Here is a 21,137-nt window from a genome sequence, read left to right on the forward strand (position 1 = left end):
TTTTTCATTTTAATCCTCAGAGTAACTCTACGACAGAGATCAGCAGAGGTAATTAAGAGCATAAACTCACGGCTTTTCATCTACATATAGTGAGTAGAACCAAGAAAGTTGGTTTGCTGATGGGTCCTACACAAAATTACCAGGTAATATTAGATTCTATTTTACAACTCAAAGTGTCCCTAAAGATTAGCTATCCCAGTATTTCATAGATGAGGAGTATATTAGGCGGTTCTCACACATCTGTAAAGATACTACCCAAGGCTGTGAAATGTATAAACAAAGGAGTTTTAATTGACTCACAGTCTCTCATGGCTGGGGAGGCCTCAGGAAACTTACAATTATGGCAAAAGGCAAACGGGAAGCAAGAACCTTCTTCACATGGCAGCAGGAGAGAGAGGTGCAAGCAGGGGAAATGCCAGACACTTCTAAAACCACCAGATCTCATGAGAACTCATGCACTACCATGAGAACAGCATGAGGGAAACCACGCGCAGGATCCAATCATCTCCTCCCCGGATGAGGGAATTACAATTTGAGATGGAACACAGAGCCAAACTATATCAAGAAAATTTCAGTATTCAGAGAGAAAAGGGGTTAATGATCATACAACTTGTTAAAGGTAATAACACCAATTCCAGAATCACTGTTTCATTATTCTTCCGATTATAGCATGCTTTGTTTCCTGATCACTGAGTTTAAATCAAAATGATTGAATATTTGCCTTCAAAAATTACCCTGACAATGTGCTCTTCCCCAAATGGATTATTTTCAAAAAGGAATTTTTAAAAGCTCTCCTGTCCATTCACTTGAACACTGGAGATTTCAAGGACAATACCTTGAGGCCACATACTGATGCACCATCTGCTTTGGGGAAATAAACATAGTATACCCTCTTGAGGAAGCAGTACAGCTTTCAATATATACATTTTCTATTAAAATGTTTATAAAGCAATTCTCCCTTTTGTTGCTACCAAATGAAAACACTGTATCTTCTATTAAAAATTCATTAAAGAATGCCATCCACAAAAAGATTCAATTAAGTATATGCACTGTGACCTGTACTGAGTTGTTCTATAAGACAACATAATCCCATTTTTATTCTAAGCTCCTCTCTGGAGGAAAAACTTGGATTTCATTGAGAAAAACGACTGTTCTCTCAATTAGAGACCCAGTGGAATCTGACTATGTGAACTGTCCTGAGTATAGGGTGGGAAAGAGACCACTCATACTCTATCTCACACACATACACAGCCTTCCTATAGTATCCTTTCTACGTAAGATTAACCAGTGTTAATGTTTTTTGAAGAAACAGCACAGCGCTCATTCATTTTTCTCTATAAGCCCATTGCAGGTCATGCCCTCTTCCAAGCTGGACGTGCTGAAAATCATAAGTAAACACTCTCAGGCCTTACTTAAGCATCCCACGGAAACTGTGCTCTCTCCTCTCTGATGACAGAGAGCCCCCATCTGTCTTTTGCATTGTAGACTCTTCCAGACAATCTAATTAAACTTCTTTCCATGTGCAGAAATCCCCACTGCAGGAACAACAGGCCCTCCATATTCTGCTTGAATGGCCTGAAATGATGAAAGACGAGGCAACTTGTGCATTGCAGAAGTAGCTTCAGTGTGAGTTTCCTCCTATATTGGTCCCGGAGTCTGACAGTGTTTGTCTAAATGTCTCATGGGTTATTAGACATGACTACCTCCACAAGAGAGGCAATAATTAAACTGTGTGAGGATGGCAGTTTTGTTCCCTCATTCATTTCATTTACCCAGCACTTTCTATGTGTCTTGATGTTCTGTAAGACCTTAATCTTTATTTATTAAAAATACATACGGCAAAAATAAGGGCTTAGGCACTTGGGGTTGTAATTTTTTCTCACTTACAAACTTTTTATTCCTGGTTAGTCATTTTTTAAGTGCTGAACTATACACTGGTTTCACCAAAATTACCAGGAAATTATTATTTTAATAGTAATAGTAGTAGTATTTCGAGATAGGGTCTCATTCTGTCACCCAGGCTGGCATGCAGTGGTGCGATCTTGGCTCACTGCAACCTCCACCTCCCAGTTCAAGCTCTTCTCCATGCCTCAGCCACCCCAGTAGCTGGGATTACAGGTTTGCCACCACCCCTGCTAATTTTTGTATTTTTAGTAGAGACAGGGTTTCACCATGTTGGCCAGGCTGGTCTCGAACTCCTGTCCTCAAGTGATCTGCCTGCCTCAGCCTCCCAAAGATCCAGGATTATAGGCGTGAGCCACTGCACCTGCCTGAAAATATTTTTTTAATCTTGGGTCCGGCCCCTAAAGATCATGATTCAGAAAGTCTGGAGTAAAGCTTGGGAAATCACATTAAAAAAAAAAAAAAACCCTGTTCAACACATTCTGGTACATATCTTGGTACAATTTTAAGAACTACTGATCTAAATAACTCCTGAATCTCTAGGGTCTCTTTAGTATTCTACAACTGGGAACTGTTACTATGCTTATCAGTATTTAAACTCACTATGTACACTAATTGTGACTTCCACCCTACGACAATGAAAATATGCCTTTTCAATACCCTATATAGCAGGTTAGATTCCATGGAAACAGCCTTGGAATCAGAGGTTAGCATTCAGGAAGGTTGTTTGGGAGGGACTGATAACTATGGGGTAAGAAAATGAAGCAGGATTGGGCAGAATGAGAAACTGGGCTGAGATACCATCTCAGAAAAGACCTCAGCTGACTCTCACAAGCGGTTCTGAGGTTGGACTAGCTCTTTGATGCTGTTCTGAGTTGGGATGGGGGAGTGGGTCTCTCTACTAGGTATGGACCTGTCATTGGATGCAGGCTACCTCAGGAAGAGGTCATGATCTCGGCAAAGTGGTTTCTTCATCAGAGGGCAACCAATGGGGAAGTAAATTCCTTCAGTGCAGAAGGGGCATTTGGGTGCACTTCCCAACATCCACTTACCCCCTTCACAGGAGAAAAGATGGCAAGAGTTAGACCCAAGCATTCATCAGCAGAGGACAGTGTTTAAGCCACCAAAAAGAGCACATTACTATCTCTCACTTCCTCCCAGTTCAAGCACTGGATGTTTATAGAATGAGTCACCACTAAAATGAAGCATGAATGTCCACATGGAATTATTTCTAATGCCTTAAATGGTACTTCTTCGGGCTCTTCATGCCTACAGTTTTGATAAATCAGAGTAAACTGCTTGCTTTCAAACAACCGGTCTTTTCTGTTTGTTGGTTCAAAAGATTTGCAGCTACTTGGGAGGCTGAGGAGGGAGGATCAACTGAGCTCAGGAGTTCAAGGCTGCAGTGAGCTATGATTAGTGCCACTGCACTCCAGCCTGGGCAACAGAATAAGACCCGTCTCAAAAAAGGAAAAAAGAAGAGTGTCTCAAAAATAAATAAAACAAAACAAATATAAAATAAAATGGTCCCTGAATCCCATCTTCAGAATTGCTTATTCATAGATCTGGAGAGGAGCTCAGAAATCTGCGCTTTTAACAAACACCATGACTGGTTGTGACACAGGCAGCTCCCAGCCATATTTTGAGGGGAAAAAAAACGAATTAAGAAAATCTTAAAACAATCAGTGACTATATATAATACATATACTAAAATGAAACACATAATGTATACACCAGCTTGCATCTTAAGACTTCAGTGAGAAAGAGGATGTGGATGAAAAAGAAACCTGTTTAGACAAAGGAAGATCATGTGATGAAAACGATCTCTCCTATCTCTTCCTGCTGAGGGAAAAAAACCTGTAGACTCTCTGTACAGAAAAATAATGCCTGCCCCAGGCAAAGAGGAAGAGAAGATACAAAAAGCATCTAAGGCCAGAGCTGGTCCCTGGTCATTATCAATATGGAACAGGCAACAGCTAAAAGTCGTAGCACCTTTTAAAATATCTGGGAAATGCAAACAGATCTAGGGATCTTCCACCATCGAAGACATTTGGAAAAAGGAATTATCACAGTTTTGCTCAATGCAGAACAAGAATCATAATCAGACTAGGCAAAGGCTGAGAACAGTTGAAGGTTTTAGGTGTTGCTCTAATTGTTGCCTTTGGAATAGATATGTCATTAGTAGTCAATCTTCTATAATATTTGTAATATTATATATTACATAATATATATAGTAAATAATATATATAGTACATATATAGAGTAAATAATATTTGTAAATATATATAGCAAATACTATTTGTTCCATACTAAAGTCTTACTATTTTAGAAAAAGTATGACTAATATTATTATGTATTACTGGCAACAAACAAATAGAAAATATAATTTTAAAAATAACATTTAAAAAGCATCGGAGGACCACCGCGGCAGACAAGAGGCAGGACTAGATTGTAGCTCCAACTCGGACAGACAGAGCAGCGTGCAGAGTCTTGCGCTGTGAATTTTAGCTCTCAAACAACTGCAAGAAACAACGAGGAATCCCAAGAGGTCCCACAGATCCTCTACAGGAAGAGGACTGCTCTTGCAGGATCCGGGAAACACCCCAAATACTGTGAGTGCCCAAGCCGTGGAAGTGGGAAAGTGAGACCCTCCGCCCCTGAACACACACCCCTACTGGGGAAACTGAAGGTCTAGTTTGTGGGAGAAGTTTCTGACCTTACCTGGAGCTCAGTCCATCCAGAGAGCCGAGTGAAATACAGGGGTGAAAGAAGCAGCGGGAAACACCCTGGGAGCTTGCTGGGTCCCCAAGGAGGCCATTCTGGCCTGGCACCACAGGGATCCTTTGGGAGGGTGGCCAGAGGCACAGGGGAAAACATCGGGGTAGAGGAAGAACCAAAACCCTTTGCTTTTGCAGCTGGGAGATGGGTCGCCTGGAGCAAGTTCTTAAGTCCTGCTCACTCATGGCCTGGAAACAGACTTGGGGCTGTTAGGGCACAGGATGGGAGTGAGACCTGCCCATCAGATTCCATAGGAGCTGAGCAAGGCCTGTGCTGATGGATTTCCCCCACTTCCCTGACGACCTGACTGACTCAGCAGAGGCAACCATAATCCTTCTAGGTAGATAACAGTGACCTGGGAATCTCACCCCCTCCCCTACAGCAGCCACAGCAAGACTTGCCCAAGGAGAGCCTGAGCTCAGACATACCTAGCCCTTCCCCTACCTGAAAGGGCTTCCTTACCCACCCTTGTAGCTGAAGACAAAGTGCATATACTCTTGTGAGTTCTAGGGCCCCACTCACCACCAGTTCCTTTCCATACTACCATAGATGATGTTTTCTGGAAAGTGCCACCTCCCAGCAGGAGGTCAACCAGCACAAAAATAGGACATTAAGCCACCAAAGCTAAGAACCCTCAGAGTCCATTTCATCCCCTGCTACCTCCACCAGAATAGATGTGGGTATCCACAGCTGAGAGACCCATAGATGCTTCACATCACAGGACTCTGTGTAGACAACCCCCAGTACCAGCCCAGAGTCAAGGAGACTTGCTGGGTGGCTAGACCCAGAAGACAGATAACAATCACTGCAGCTCAGCTCACAGGAAGCCACATCCATAGGAAAATGGGGAGAGTACTACATGAAGGGAACACCCCATGAGACAAAAGAATCTGAACAACAACCTTCAGTCCTCTACCTTCCCTATGACAGAGCCTACCCAAATGAGAAGGAACCAGAAAATCAACTCTGGTAATATGACAAAACAAGGCTCTTTAACACCCCCACTCCCAAAATCACACTAGTTCACCACCAGTGGATCCAAACCAAGAAGAAATCCCTGATTCACCTGATAAATAATTCAGGAGGTTATTAAGCTAATCAGGGAGGCACCAGAGAAAGGTGAAGCCCAATGCAAGGAAATCCAAAAAATGATACAAGAAGTGAAGGGAGAAATATCCAAGAAAATAGCAAAAACAAACTATCAAAACTTCAGGAAACATTGGACATACTTAGAGAAAATGCAAAATGCTCTGGAAAGTCTCAGCTATAGAATTGAACAAGTAGAAGAAGGAAATTCAGAGCTCAAATACAAGGTCTTCAAATTAACCCAATTCAACAAAGACAAAGAAAAAAGAATAAGAAAATATAAACAAAGCCTCCAGGAAGTCTGAGATTGCGTTAAATGACCAGATCTAGGAATAAACAGTGTTCCTGAGAAAAAAGAGAAATCTAAAAATTTGGAAAACATATTTGGAGGGATAATTGAGGAAAAATTCCCCAGCCTTGCTAGAGATCTGGACATCTAAATACAAGAAGCATAAAGAACACCTTGGAAATTCATCAAAAAAAGATCATTGCCTAGACACATTGTCATCAGGTTATCTAAAGTTAAGATGAAGGAAATAATCTTAAGTGAGAGAAAAATACCAGGTAACCTATAGAAAATCTATCAGACTAACAGCAGATTTCTCAGCAGAAACTCTATGAGCTAGAAGTGATTGTGGCCCTATATTCACCCTCATCAAACAAAACAACTATCAGCCAAGAATTTTGTATCCAGCAAAACAAAGGATCATATATGAAGGAAAGATACAGTCATTTTCAGACAAACAAATACTGAGAGAATTCACCACTACCAAGCCATCCCTACAAGAACTGCTAAAAGGAGCTCTAAATCTTCAAACAAATCCTGGAAACACATCAAAATAGGACCTTTTTAAAGCAAAAATCACACGGGACCTATAAAACAAAAATACAAAGTTAAAAAGCAAAAACAAAAAAACAAGGTACACGGGCAACAAATCATACAATGAATGCAACAGTACCTCACATCTCAACACCAACATTGAATGTAAATGGCCTTAATGCTCCACTTAAAAGATACAGAACTACAGACTGGATAAGAACTCACCAACCAACTATCTGCTGCCTTCAGGAGGCTCATCTAACACATAAGAACTCACATAAACTTAAAGTAAAGGGGTAGAAAAGAGCACTTTATACAAATGGACACCAAAAGTGAGCAGGATAGCTATTCTTACATTAGACCAAAAAAAAAAAAAAAAAAAAAAACAACTTTAAAACAAGAGCGGTTAAAAAAGACAAAGAGGGACATCATATAATGGTAAAAGACCTTGTCCAACAAGAAAATATCACAATCCTAAATATATATGCACCTAACACTGGAGCTCCCAAATTTATAAAACAATTACTAGTAAACCTAAGAAATAAGATAGCCACACAATAATAGTGGGGACTTCACTATGACACTGACAGCACTAGACAGGTCATCAGGACAGAAAGTAAATAAAGAAACAATGGATTTAAACTTTGCCTTGGATCAAATTCACTTAACAGACATACACAGAACATTTCTTCCAACATCCACAGAATACACATTCTATTCAACAGCGCATGGAACTTTCTCCAAGATAGGTCATATGATAGGCCACAAAATGAGCCTCAATAAAGCTAAGAAAATTGAAATTATATCAAACACTCTCTCAGACCACAGTGGAATAAAACTGGAAATCAACTCTAGAAGGAACCTTCAAAACAATGCAAATACGTGGCAATTAAATAACCTCCTGAATAATCATTGGGTCAAAAACAAAATCAAAATGAAAATTTGAGAATTCTTCAAACTAAATGACAATAATGACATAACCTATCAAAAGCTCTGGGATACAGCAAAGGAGGTGCTAAAAGAAAAGTTCATAGCCCTAAACACCTACATCAAAAAGACTGAAAGAGCGCAAACTGATACTCTAAGGTCACACCTCAAGGAAATAGAGAAACAAGAACAAACCAAACCCAAACTCAGCAAAAGAAAAACAAATAACGAAGATCAGAGCAGAGCTAAATGAAATTGAAACCAAAAAAAAAAAAGATACAAAAGATAAATCAAACAAAAAGCTGGTACTTTGAAAAGATACATAAAATTGGTATAACCAAGAAAATAGAGAAAAAAATCCAAATAACCTCAGTGAGAAACAAAACAGGAGATATTACAACTGACACCACTGAAATACTAAAGAACATTCAAGGATACTATGAACACCTTTACCCACATAAACTAGAAAACCTAGAAGAGATGGATAAGTTCCTAGAGAAATGCAACCCTCCTACCCTAAGTCAGGAAGAATTAGACACCCTGAGAAGACTAGTAACAAGCAGCAAGATTGAAATGGTAATTTAAAAATTACAAACAAAAAAAGTTCAGGACCAGATGGATTCACAGCAGAATTCTACCAGACATTCAAAGAATAATTGGTTCAAATCCTTTTGACATTATTCCACAAGATAGAGAAAGAGGGAACTCTCCCTAATTCATTATATGAAGCCAGCATCACCCTAATATCAAAACCAGGAAAGGACATAACCAAAAAAGAAAACTACAGACTGATATCCTTGATAAACATAGATGATAAAATCCTTAACAAAACACCAGCTAACCAAATCAACAACATATTGAAAAGATAATTCACCATGATCGAGTGGGTTCAAACCAGGTATGGAGGGATGGTTCAACATACCCAAGTCAATAAATGTGATACACCACATAAACCGAATTAAAAACAAAAATCACATGATTATCTCAAAAGATGCAGAAAAAGCATTCAACAAAATTTAGCATTCCTTTATAATTAAAACTCTCAGCAAAATCAGCATACAAGGGACATACTCTATGTAATAAAGCCATCTATGACAAACCCACAGTCACACAATACTGAATGGGGGAAAGCTGAACATATTCCCTCAGAGAACTGGAACAATACAAGGATGCCCACTCTCACCACTGTTCTTCAACATAGTACTGGAAGTCCTAGCCAGAACAATCAGACAAGAGAAAGAAACAAAGGGCATCCAAATTAGTAAATAGGGAGTCAAACTGTCACTGTTTGCTGATGATAAGATCATTTACCTTGAAAACCCTAAGAACTTCTCTGGAAAGTTCCTAGAACAGATAAAGGAATTCAGCAAAGGCCAGGAGCAGTGGCTCACACCTATAATCCCAGCACTTTGGGAGGCCGAGGTGGGTGGATCACGAGGTCAAGAGATTAAGACCATCCTGGTCAACATGGTGAAACCCTGACTCTACTAAAAATACAAAAATTAGCTGGGCATGGTGGCGCGTGCCTGTAATCCCAGCTACTCAGGAGGCTGAGGCAGGAGAATTGCCTGAACCCAGGAGGCGGAGGTTGCGGTGAGCCAAGATCGCGCTATTGCACTCCAGCCTGGGTAACAAAAGTGAAACTCTGTCTCAAAAAAAGAAAAAAAAAAAAAGAATTCAGCAAAGGTTCCAGATACAAGATAAATGTACACAAATCAGTAGCTCTTCTATACACCAACAGCAATCAAGTGGAGAGACAAATCAAGAACTTAACCCCTTTTACAATAGCTGCAAAAACATAAAATACTTACAAATATAACTAACCCAGGAGGTGAAAGACTGCTAAAAGGAAAACTACAAAACACTGCTGAAAGAAATCACAGACAACACACAAACAAATGGAATCACATCCCATGCTCATGGAGGGGTAGAATCAATATTGTGAAAATGGCCATACTGCCAAAAGCAATCTACAAACTGAAGGCAATCACCATCAAAATACCACCGTAATTCTTCACAGAATTAGAAACAACAATTCTAAAATTCATATGGAACCAAAAAAGAGCCTGCATAGCCAAAGCAAGACTAAGCAAGAAGAACAAATCTGAAGGCATCAGACTACCTGATTTCAAACTATACTGTAAGGCCATAGTCACTAAAACAGCATGGTACTAGTATTAAAATAGGAACATAGACCAATGGAACAGAATAGAGAACCCAGAAATAAACCCAAATACTTACAACCAACTGATCTTTGAAAGCAAACAAAAACATAAAGTTGAGAAAGGACACCCTTTTCAACAAATGGCTAGTCACATGTAGAAAAATGAAACTGGATCCTCATCTCTCACCTTATACAAAAATCAACTCAAGATGGATCAAGGACTTAAATCTAAGACCTGAAACTGTACAAATTCTAGAAGGTAACATTGGAAAAATTCTTCTAGACATTGGTGTAGGCAAGGATTTCATGACCAAGAGCCCAAAAGCAACTGCAATAAAAGCAAAGATAAATAGCTGGGACTTAGTTAAACTAAGGAGCTTCTGTACCACAAAAGGAACAGTTAGCAGAGTCAACAGAAAACCCATAGAGTGGAAAAAAATCTTCACAATCTATACATCTGGCAAAGGACTAATATCCAAAATCTACTACGAACCCAAACAAATCAGTAAGAAACAAACAATCCCATCAAAAAGTGGGCTAGAAACAATCCCATCAAAAAGTGGGCTAAGGACATGAATAGACAATTCTCAAAAGAAGATGTACAAATGGCCAACAAACATATGAAAAAATGCTCAGCATCACTAATGATTAGGGAAATCAAAACCACAATATGATACCACCTTACTCCTGCAAGAATGGCCAAAATAAAAAAAAAATTAAGAAACAGTAGATGTTGGGGCGGATGCAGTGATCAGACTAAACTTATACATTGCGGGTGGGAATGTAAACTAGTATAGTATTATGGAAACAGTGTGGAAATCCCCTAAGGAACTAAAAGTAGGACTACCATTTGATCCAGCAATCCCACTACTGGGTATCTAACCAGAGGAAAAGAAGTCATTATTCGAAACGGACACTTGCACGTGCATGTTTATAGCACACAATTCGCAATTGAAAAATCATGGAACCAACCTAAATGCCGTTCAATCAACGAGTAAAGAAACTGTAGTATATATGTGTGATGGAATACTACTCAGCCATGAAAAGGAAAGAATTCATGACATTTGCAGTGCTGGTTGAGAATGGAGACTATTCTACTAAGTGAAGTAACTCAGGAATGGAAATCAAACACCATATGTTTTCACTAATATGCGGGAGCTGAGCTATGAGGACACAAAGGCATAAGAATGGTACAATGGACTTTGGGGACTTGGGGGAAAGGGTGAGAGGGGCTGAGGGATAAAAGACTACAAACAGGGTACAGTGGATACCAAAATCTTACAAAGCACCACTAAAGAACTTACTCATGTAACCAAATAGAACCTGTACCCCAGTAACCGATGGAAAAATAAATTAAAAAGTAGATTACCCTACAATCCTCCTCTGCTCCTCCTGTTACAAAAACAGAAGATTAGGAAAAGACACAACTGACATACTCAAGTTTTTCTGCATCCCAAAATTGGTTGGGTACCCATACTGCTGTACGGCGCTTGATAGCACATTCATGACAGTTTTACTAAATACAAGTCCCTTTATCACAAAAATAAATAAAAATTATTCTGGAATAAATCATCAGGTACTTAGAAATAAATCTAATGAGTGATGTGTAACATCTCTATTCCAAAAATTACAAAATGTTGGCTGAGCACAGTGGCTGTAATCCCAGCACTTTGGGAGGCCAAGGCGAATAGATTGCTTGAGCCCAGGAGTTCAAGAACAGCCTGGGAAACATGGCAAAACCTCGTCTCTCCAAAAACAAAAACAAAAAATAGCCAGGCCTAGTGGCACACCTCTGTAGTACTAGCTACTTGGGAGACTGAGGGAGAGGTAGGAGTATCAATTGAGCCCAGGAGGTTAAGATTGCAGGGAGAGATGATTGTGCCACTATACTCCAGCCTGGGTGACAGTGAGGACCCTGTCCCCAAAAAATAAAATAAAATAAAAAAATACAAAACATTATTGGGAGAGAGATATCATATTCATCAATTAGAAGATCTGATATTGTAAAAATATCATTTTCTCCCAAATGGATCTATAGATTCAATGCAATCCCAGTCCAAATCGCAGCTAAATATTTTTAATGAATTTAACAAGCTGGCTCAAATATTTGTATAATAATAAAAAGAATAGTCAGTCTTTCACTTTCAGGTATCAAGACTTAATATATTGCTGCAGTAATTAAGAGAATTAGTGAAAGGATAGATATTAGTCAATGGAAAAGGAAAGAGTCCACTCGATGTATGATAAAAGTACACACAATGAGTTAGGAAAAGGATGTTCTTTTTAGTCAGTGTGGCTGGGTCAACTGGATATGAATCAATTGGGTAAAACCGCAGGTAAAAATATGAATGAATCTTGAGCTTCTGCCTCACATGATATGCCAATATCAGTCCAGATATACCGTAGATCTATCTACATGTGAAAGCTAAAACAACTGGGCTTCTTGGCACAGAAAGACACATATCACATGTTCTCATTCATCTGTGGGAGCTAAAAGAGTGGATCCCACGGCAGCAGAGGGTGGAATGCTGGTGCCCTGAGGCTGGAAGGGAAGGGAGAAGCTGGGATGAAAAGAAGTTAATAGATAAAAAAAATGCAGTTAAATAGTAGGAATAAGTTCTAACATTCAAGAGTACAGTAGGAAAATCATGATTAACAATAATTTATTGTACCTTCCAAAATAGCTAGAAGATAACTGTAATGTTCCCAACACAAATAAAAGATCAATGTTTGAGTTGATGGATATCCCAATTACCCCGATTATTACACATTGTATACATGCATCAAAATATCATATGATACCCCAAAAATATGTATAACTATGTTTTTCAAGACAAGGTCTTGCTCTGTTGCCCAGGCTGGAGTGCAGTGGTGCAATCTCAGCTCACTGCAGCCTCCACCTCCCAGGATCCAACGATCCTCCCACCTTTGCCTCCCAAGTAGCAAGCACTACAGGCATGCGCCATCCTGCCCAGCTAAGTTTTGTATTTTTTGTAGAGATGGGATTTCACCATGTTGAACTACTAAGCTCAAGTAATCTGCCCACCTCAGCCTCCCAAAGTGCTGAGATTATAGGCATGAGCCACCACACCTGACTGTGTAATTATTATATATCAATTAAATTTTTTAAAAAAATAGTACTCCTGGAATAAATCATGAAAGAATATTTTAATTAAATTTATAAAACACAATTTTTATAAAATTTATGAAAGATTTATTAAACAGAATATAAAAGGCACTAACCATAAAAGAAACAAAAATTGATCAATTATATTACATTAAAATTAATAATGTCTGTTTATCAAAGACATCACTAAGATGTGAAAAGTTAAGCCCCAGAGTGGAAGATGTTTGCAATACATCTTACTGACAAAAGGCTCAGATTCAGAATACAAGACAACTCCTAAAATCAATAAGAAAAACACAGACAATCCAACGGGAAAAACCGGGCAAGAAACTTGAATAGACACTTTGCGAAAGAGGATATCCGAAGGGTCAATAAACATAGCTAAAGGCATCAGCTTGTTCAACCGAAACCAGAGTGAGACACCACGACCATCTGCCATTAACGGTAAAAATAAAAATGACAGTTCCAAGAGCTGACAAGGATAAAAAGCAAGTGAAATTCTCATAAAACTTCTTGGGAAGAACTATTCAGCAGTTTCCACTAAAGATGATTACCATATGCTTCAGCAGTTCTACTCCTTGGTAAGTACACACACACACACACACACACACACACACACACACACACAAATGTGTATCTATGTCCCCTAAAAAAATGTATACAAATGTTTACAAAAACATTGTTAATATTAACGAAAATATTGTGGACTTTTCCTACAACAGAATAGTTAGTGCTATAGAGCCCTGAGGATGACACAGATTTGCTACATGCAACACCAGGAATAAATCTTACAAACATAATGTTCAGCCAACAGAGACAGACCAAAAAAGCACATCCTCTTTGATTACATTTATATAAATTCCAGAATCAGGCAAAACTATTCTACAGTTTAGAAGTCAGGGAAAGCCAGGTGCAGTGGCTAACACTCGTAACACTCCCAGCACTTTGGGAGGCTGAGGTGGGCGGATCATCTGAGGTCAGGAGTTCAAGACCAGCCTGACCAACATGGAGAAACCCCATCTCTATTAAAAATACAAAATTAGCTGGGCGTAGTGGCACACACCTATAATCCCAGCTACTTGGGGGACTGAGGCAGGAGAATCGCTTGAACCCAGCGGGTGGAGGTTGCAGTGAGCCAAGATCACGCCATTGCACTCCAGCCTGGGCAACAAGAGCAAAACTCTGTCTTAAAAAAAAAAAAGAAGAAGAAGAAGTCAGGGTGGTGGTTCCATCTGGGGCTGTAAAGACTGGATAGTTATACCAGAATGGTCTTTGGGCTTTAATAATAGTGTATTTCTTTGTCAGGGTATTAATAACTTCTTTTGTGGAAACTGATAAAACTATGCCCTGTGGTCTGTGCACTTTTCTGTATATGTGTATTTTTCTAAACATGCAAAGCATTTCACAAAAGAGAAACACTGATTTCCCTTTGCCTAAAACAAATGAGGGATCTCAAGCACCCCAGCTCAGATATGAAGCCAACTAAACCACTGCACACTCACAAATGACAGATGTCTCCAGCTGCGATTTTCTAAGGCTGATACATTCCCAAGTTTCAACTGCTCCACTTATGAGGATTCTTCCCACTCCCGCTGGTCTTTCGCTTTTGTTATCCTCTTAGGTCTGAGTTTTGTCTTCTCTTTCCATACATGGTTCTGATGCTGATGAGATCAGACTTTGTTGGATCTCAGAAATTTATTTTCCATTTCTTAATTGCAATGGCAACCATAAAACAATTGCAGAAAGACGATTTACCATCCAAATCTTTAAAAAAAAAAGGAAAGAAAGAACAACGAGAAAACAACTTCAATGCTAATCCATCTGCATTATTTGATCCCAGCATTCTCATTTTAAATTCCCATTGAATTTTATTGTGTAATGTTAGTGTTTTACAAAGAAACAAGATTTTATAAATTCCTACAAGTTGGAATCATAGATATTTATTCCTTTATTCTTGGTATTTCATTTCCAAGGTCAAAAACAGCATGAATTCAGCTTCACATTTTACCAAATGTTATGTTGATGTGCCAAATCCCCCGGCCCCAGCTTTAATTCTTTTCCACTTTTGATTAGTCTATTCCATCAGAACCACAGCAACTGAAATTGCCCCAGAAGAAAGGAGAAAGAATTAGAATGTAGTTATTGACTTTTCCAAAGGTCATGGAAATGAATACATACAACAATCAGGTGAGAAATAATTGCTGGGACAAATGAGCATGCAAATGACTTCCTTTGGGATTTTTAAACTTTCCCTGTGATTAAGCTATGATAAAGAGCAGTGTCTAGCAATTAGAATTTCTAATAAAGAATATGGCCGAAAAGATTTTTTTAATTACTTTTATTAAGCTATCTAGACTTAACTCTATTTTTTACAATTGGTACAATTCATCTATAAGAGCAAATTTGAGTCATCTTTCTTTATAGACTATTTAATTCTGATACTAATTTTATCTTATATCAAGATTAAAACCTACATAAGAAGAACCAAAGCTAATGTCACAACTTATACTTCCATTCAGAAAAATTTAAAAGAACATTTCTTAAGTAGTGATAAATAGTTAAATTTTCTTCCACTACGAAAAGGTCTTTACCAATAAAAATGTGCATACTTGTAATATATTCAGAATGCAATGAAATCATAAAATCATAGGTAAATAAAATATATATTTACCTACCAACATCTGTTTTTATTACTGACAATTGGGTAGGAAAACCATTTTGCAAGTCTGACCATTCCTTTAGAAAGCCCAATGACCCTAAAGTAATATTTTTCTTCCTCTAAGTGTTGGTAATTTCCATGGCAACTCTCCATCTGCTTTTCACTATTTTCACAGGCTTTTTAAATTCAGCTTACATATGCCCATGTTCCAAGATTATCTTTGTGTTTGCATAAACCATATGGCTCTTTGACAAAGTTCATTACGCCAATAACATTAGAGAAATATTTAAATGTCACATCTGTTATGTAAAAAAAAAAAATGATGTAAAATAAAAGTGAGGTTGGGATGGGAAGCACTATTTCTACAAATTGATTTGTGATCAGTTTTTAAGGCAGTGACTACAGGCTTCTTCTTAGTTTCTAAATCAGAAAAATGAGTTTGATTCCAAGCAGAAAATATTCCATACAGATGTTCTTAAGTTTATCCAATACTTAAAATCCATAGGAAATACCCAAGCTTCCCAATGTAACCGATATGTGAATTACAGTGTCCATTACATGAATCACACAAGTTTTACTAAGGATTACGTAAAATGGTAAGGTCTCCTTTATGCTACAGTTTGAATGTTTGCCCCTCCAAAACCAGGTTGAAATTTAATTGCTACTGTAACAGTATTAAAGAGGTGGGACTCTTCGAAGGTGATGAGGCCGGGAAAGCTCCAGGTGGAGTTGGTGCCATTACAGAAAGGCAAGTTCAGCTCCCTCTTGCTGTCTCTCATCCTCTCACCTTCCACCATGTGATCAAGAAGACCCTCGCAAGTAGCCAGCATCTTAATATTGTACTTCCCAGCCTCCAGAACTCTGAGCCAGTAAGTATCTGTTCATTGTAAATTACCAAGTCTCAAGTATTCTGCTATAGCAGCACAATAGACTAAGATATCTTTAAAAAAAAATTTTACTAAAAGGCAGATGGGAGCTATGTGTCAAACAAGTTTGGAACTTCTTTTCCCACTACCAAATCCTTGTCATAATGTTAATAAAGAACAGCCTCAAAAATAATCAGAAGCATGAGAAGTGTCCTGTTTTGAAAAAAAATTAAACTTTCATCCAAGATTTATTATTTATTCTTCAGTCATATGTGACAGTAATCTCCTGCCACAAAGTCTTTCAGAGAGGAAAAACTAACAGAAACCTTAACCATTAACTATTGAGACTTTGGTCCTAAGAAAGACAATTAACTTAATGGCTAGATTTTCTACCAAAAACAAACAAACAAACATACATTAATTTTAAGAAGATTTTCTTAAAGATGCAAAAAATAATCTTCAGTGGCATTGTCCAGTGGATTTGTTTTCTTCTTTCTTAAGTAGGTAGATCAGTCTTGCATATAGAAAAGGCATATGTTGTATGACTTGAGTTGGGAAGAACAGCCCTGTTATAATCTTATCCACCATTCTAACTCGAGCGAGCTTCAAATCTCTACTGTTTGCTTTTATCAGTTTAGGTCACTGACTTTCCCTGAAGAAATACTCACATCTGAGAAAAGCAAACCATTAACCTCAGTTCAGTTTATTTGCATTTCCCCAGCAAAGAGCAGTACTCTGAGGAAATGGAATAAGTATGTTTCCATAAGATAGGATGCTAGTGGCCAGGTGTGGTGGCTTACACCTATAATCCCAGCATTTTGGGAGGCTGAGGCTGGTGGATCATGAGGTCAGGAGTTCGAGACCAGCCTGGCCAATACGGTGAAGCCCTGTCTCTACTGAAAAAGTACAAAAATTAGCCAGGCATGGTGGCATGTGCCTGTAGTCCCTGAGAGGCTGAGGCAGAAGAATCACTTGAACCTGGGAGGCAGAAATTGCAGTTAACCAAGATCACACCACTGCACTCCAGCCTGGGCAACAGAGCAAGACCCTGTCTCAAAAAAAAAAAAAAAGACAGGATGTCCGTGTCCCCTCTGGAGCGCTACCTAGTGAGAGCAGACTGGAGTAAGCACCTTCAGAAAAAGACCTTTTAAGAGTTGGGCAGGGATACTGCCATGAGCACGTTAATTATCCAGAACAGGCCTAAACACGAACTTCTTCGAGTTTGTTCAGTGTCAGGCAGGCCTTAATGCAGGGATGTTCAGCTTTCTTTGGATCGCAGATTCCTTCCAGAATGTGATAGAAAGCTGCAGACATTTCCCCCAAGATTTTCCCTGAAGGCGCGGCTATAATTCATATGGTAGCATGTGACAGGATTTCCTCCGTCGTATGGATGAATAATATTAATATTGCATTGTATGCATGCACCAGATTTTCTCTATTCGGTCATCAATCAATAGAGATTAATGTGGTTTCCATCTTTTGGCGACTGTGAGTTGCTGCAATGAAGATGGGAATTCAAATGTCTCTTCCAGATCTTGATTTCGGTTCTTTTGGATAAAGAACCAGAAATGGGAATGTGGGATGGTAGTTCTACTTTTTAATTTTTTGAAGAATCTCCATACTGTTTTCCACAAAAGTGGACATCATGCTATGTGAAATCAGCCAGTCACAGAAGGACAATACTGCATGATTTCATTTTATGAGGTTTTTAAAGTAGTCGAACTCGTAGAAAAAAACAAGGAGAATGGTGGCTGCAGAAGCTGGAGGGAGCGGAAGTAGAAACTTGCTATTCAATGGGTATAAAGCTTCAGTCACACAAAATGAAAAAGTTCTAAATAGATGCTGCACAACATGATGCTTATAGTTAAAATTTTGTTAAGAGGGTAGATCCATGTTATATGTATTTGATCACAAAAAATGTGGTTATAATATTTGCATTAACTTTATGGAGTTCAAGATCTTTCCAATGCACCAGTTTAAGAGTCTTTGACCTAGAGGATCCCTAGAACCCAAGGAGGTTTTCTGTCCCACGATGAAGCAGGCAGACAGGACTTATCTGAGGAAACAGGACCTCTCCAGAAAGTCGGAATGGTGGCACTAACCCTCCATTGTAACCAGCAGGATCTCTTATCTGATGCTATTCAGAAGAGCTATTGCTACAGCACTGTTTTATTTAACAATAATATTAGAGTATTTGTAATCTTGTCATTTATCAATTCCCATTCCTCCTTCTATGTCAATGGGATAGAAGGTATCTGTATCAGCTGTTTAGAATTATTTAAAGCAACTGTGACATCAGAAATAATATACCTTTACCCTTAGTGATATGAAAGATTTTTTTTTTAAGTGAAAGGGAAGGAGGGAGGAAGGAAAAAGGAGAGTTAACATCTTAGTAGTGAATATGTTCCATCTGTACATAATTGATTGACTGGTTGACGTATACATACATTTATACATATATAGACTATATAGGTATAGTCAATATATATACTTATACATCTAAGTATATTGATATACATACTATGTACATTATTACATATTACACACAGTACATTATGTCTATTACTACATTTATGACATGCATAGTACATCATGTATATTATTATTATATATTATTATACATAGTACATTATGTATATTATTATACATAGTATGTATGTCCATATGTATATTTCTTTTTTTTTTTTTTGAGATGGAGTTTCACTCTTGTTACCCAGGCTGGAGTGCAATGGTGCGATCTCGGCTCACCGCAACCTCCGCCTCCTGGGTTCAGGCAATTCTCCTACCTCAGCCTCCTGAGTAGCTGGGATTACAGGCACACGCCACCATGCTCAGCTAATTTTTTGTATTTTTAGTAGAGACAGGGTTTCACCATTTTGACCAGGATGGTCTCGATCTCTTGACCTCGTGATCCACCCGCCTCGGCCTCCCAAAGTGCTGGGATTACAGGCTTGAGCCACCGCCCGGCCCCCATATGTATATTTCTAATTAGAAACTACATACCAGAGAGATCGTTGTCAGGTTCTTAGGCAAAACTACTTCTGAAGCTAATTAAAAATGAGGATGTAGAAGTAGATGTAAAGATTCAAAGAAATAGAAATCAAATCAATACTTTATGAAACTTTACTCTTTATCTCGAACCTGTTGGAGTGGCAATCAAAGGTTCTTTATGTGCTTAAGATAAAGTCTTACCCTTGGTGGCTCAAGCCTGTAATCCCAGCACTTTGGGAGACCCAGGCAGGCAGATCATGAGGTCAGAAGGTCAAGACCATCCTGGCTAACATGGTAAAACCCCATCTCTACTAAAAATACAAAAAGTAGGCCGGGCGTGGTGGCTCAAGCCTGTAATCTCAGCTACTCTGGAGGCTGAGGCAGGAGAATCACTTGAACTCAGGAGACAGAGGTTGCAGTGAGCTGACATCACGCCACTGCACTCCAGCCTGGGCAACAGAGCAAGAGACTCTGTCTCAAAAAAAAAAAATTTTTTTAAGTCATATCCTAACACACAATTCCATGTGGAATTATCAAACAATCCAAATGTCAGAATTCAGACAATTTCTTAATGGAAACCTAAAAAGAAACATAAAGAAAAGTATCCTAACCTTCAATTAAAAGCAAAATATGTAAATTTTTCTTAAAGAAAATCTTTTCTAAGCACCTACTCTCTTTCCCAAGTTTCATTTGCTAAAATTCATTTCTCCTCTTGCCATGATGGAAAACTCCAGATTTGTCTCTCCACTGCCTTTGACCATGCTGCTCTCTCGCTGTTACTAGAACTCTGCCATCTTGAGGTCCTTTCATTCCTTTTTCTGGACTAATCGGTGCTATTGATTTGAAAGATTCACAAAACACTTTTTGAGTGGTCCTGGAGCTCCTGAGCTGTGATATACTGCTTACTGTTTTTGTAAAAAAAAAAAATTATTTTAAGGTCTCCATAGTATTGTTTTCTAATTTTCATTTCTGCCCCTACTCCTTCCCCTTCGTCCCGTACCCCACCACACTAGGCTTAGCCACCTCATTCTCCATAGTATTTGTGCAGTTCATATATACATTTATCCTGGCGTTTGTGGCACCACAATCTCCCCAAACTTTAATGTATTCTCTCAGATAGTTAGTTTCCTAGAACATGACAAGCTAGCATATCTGGTCTTCCAGCCCCACATTCTCTCTCTCTACACACACACACACACACACACACACACACACACACTCCACCCACTCTCCCCCACACACACACATCCCACCCATTCTCCACACACACATACACACACACACACACACACTCTCCACACACACACCCCACCCACTCTCCACACACACACACACCCCACCCACTCTCCACACACACAAACACCACCCACTCTCCACACACACACACACACACCACCCACTCTCCACACACACACACACACTCCACCCACTCTCCCCCACACACATACATCCCACCCACTCTCCACACACACATACACACACACACACACTCTCCACACACACACCCCACCGACTCTCCACACACACACACACCCCACCCACTCTCCACACACACAAACACCACCCACTCTCCACACACACACACACCCCACCCACTCTCCACACACACACACCCCACCCACTCTCCACACACACACACACACCCCACCCACTCTCCACACACACACACACCCCACCCACTCTCCACACACACAAACACCACCCACTCTCCACACACACACACACCCCACCCACTCTCCACACACACAAACACCACCCACTCTCCACACACACACCCCACCCACTCTCCACACACACACACCCCACCCACTCTCCAC

At 39.3% G+C, this 21,137-nt stretch overlaps 1 protein-coding gene across 25 annotated transcripts in view; it reads right to left on the reverse strand.

Moving 5' to 3' along the window:
• Positions 1 to 21,137, reverse strand: part of LOC103795080 (uncharacterized) — a 597,037-nt gene that overhangs the window by 482,939 nt on the left and 92,961 nt on the right. For 24 of the 25 annotated variants that reach the window (XM_078338228.1, XM_078338230.1, XM_078338239.1 and 21 more), the window contains one exon: positions 14,307 to 14,568. The exons of the other annotated variant lie outside the window; for it this stretch is intronic. The gene's annotated coding sequence lies outside the window, so the exon portion shown is untranslated. The remainder of the gene's footprint in view (positions 1 to 14,306; positions 14,569 to 21,137) is intronic. 25 annotated transcript variants of the gene reach the window in all.

The sequence above is a fragment of the Callithrix jacchus genome, chromosome 9, assembly GCF_049354715.1.
Source record: "Callithrix jacchus isolate 240 chromosome 9, calJac240_pri, whole genome shotgun sequence".
Lineage (NCBI taxonomy): Eukaryota > Metazoa > Chordata > Mammalia > Primates > Cebidae > Callithrix > Callithrix jacchus.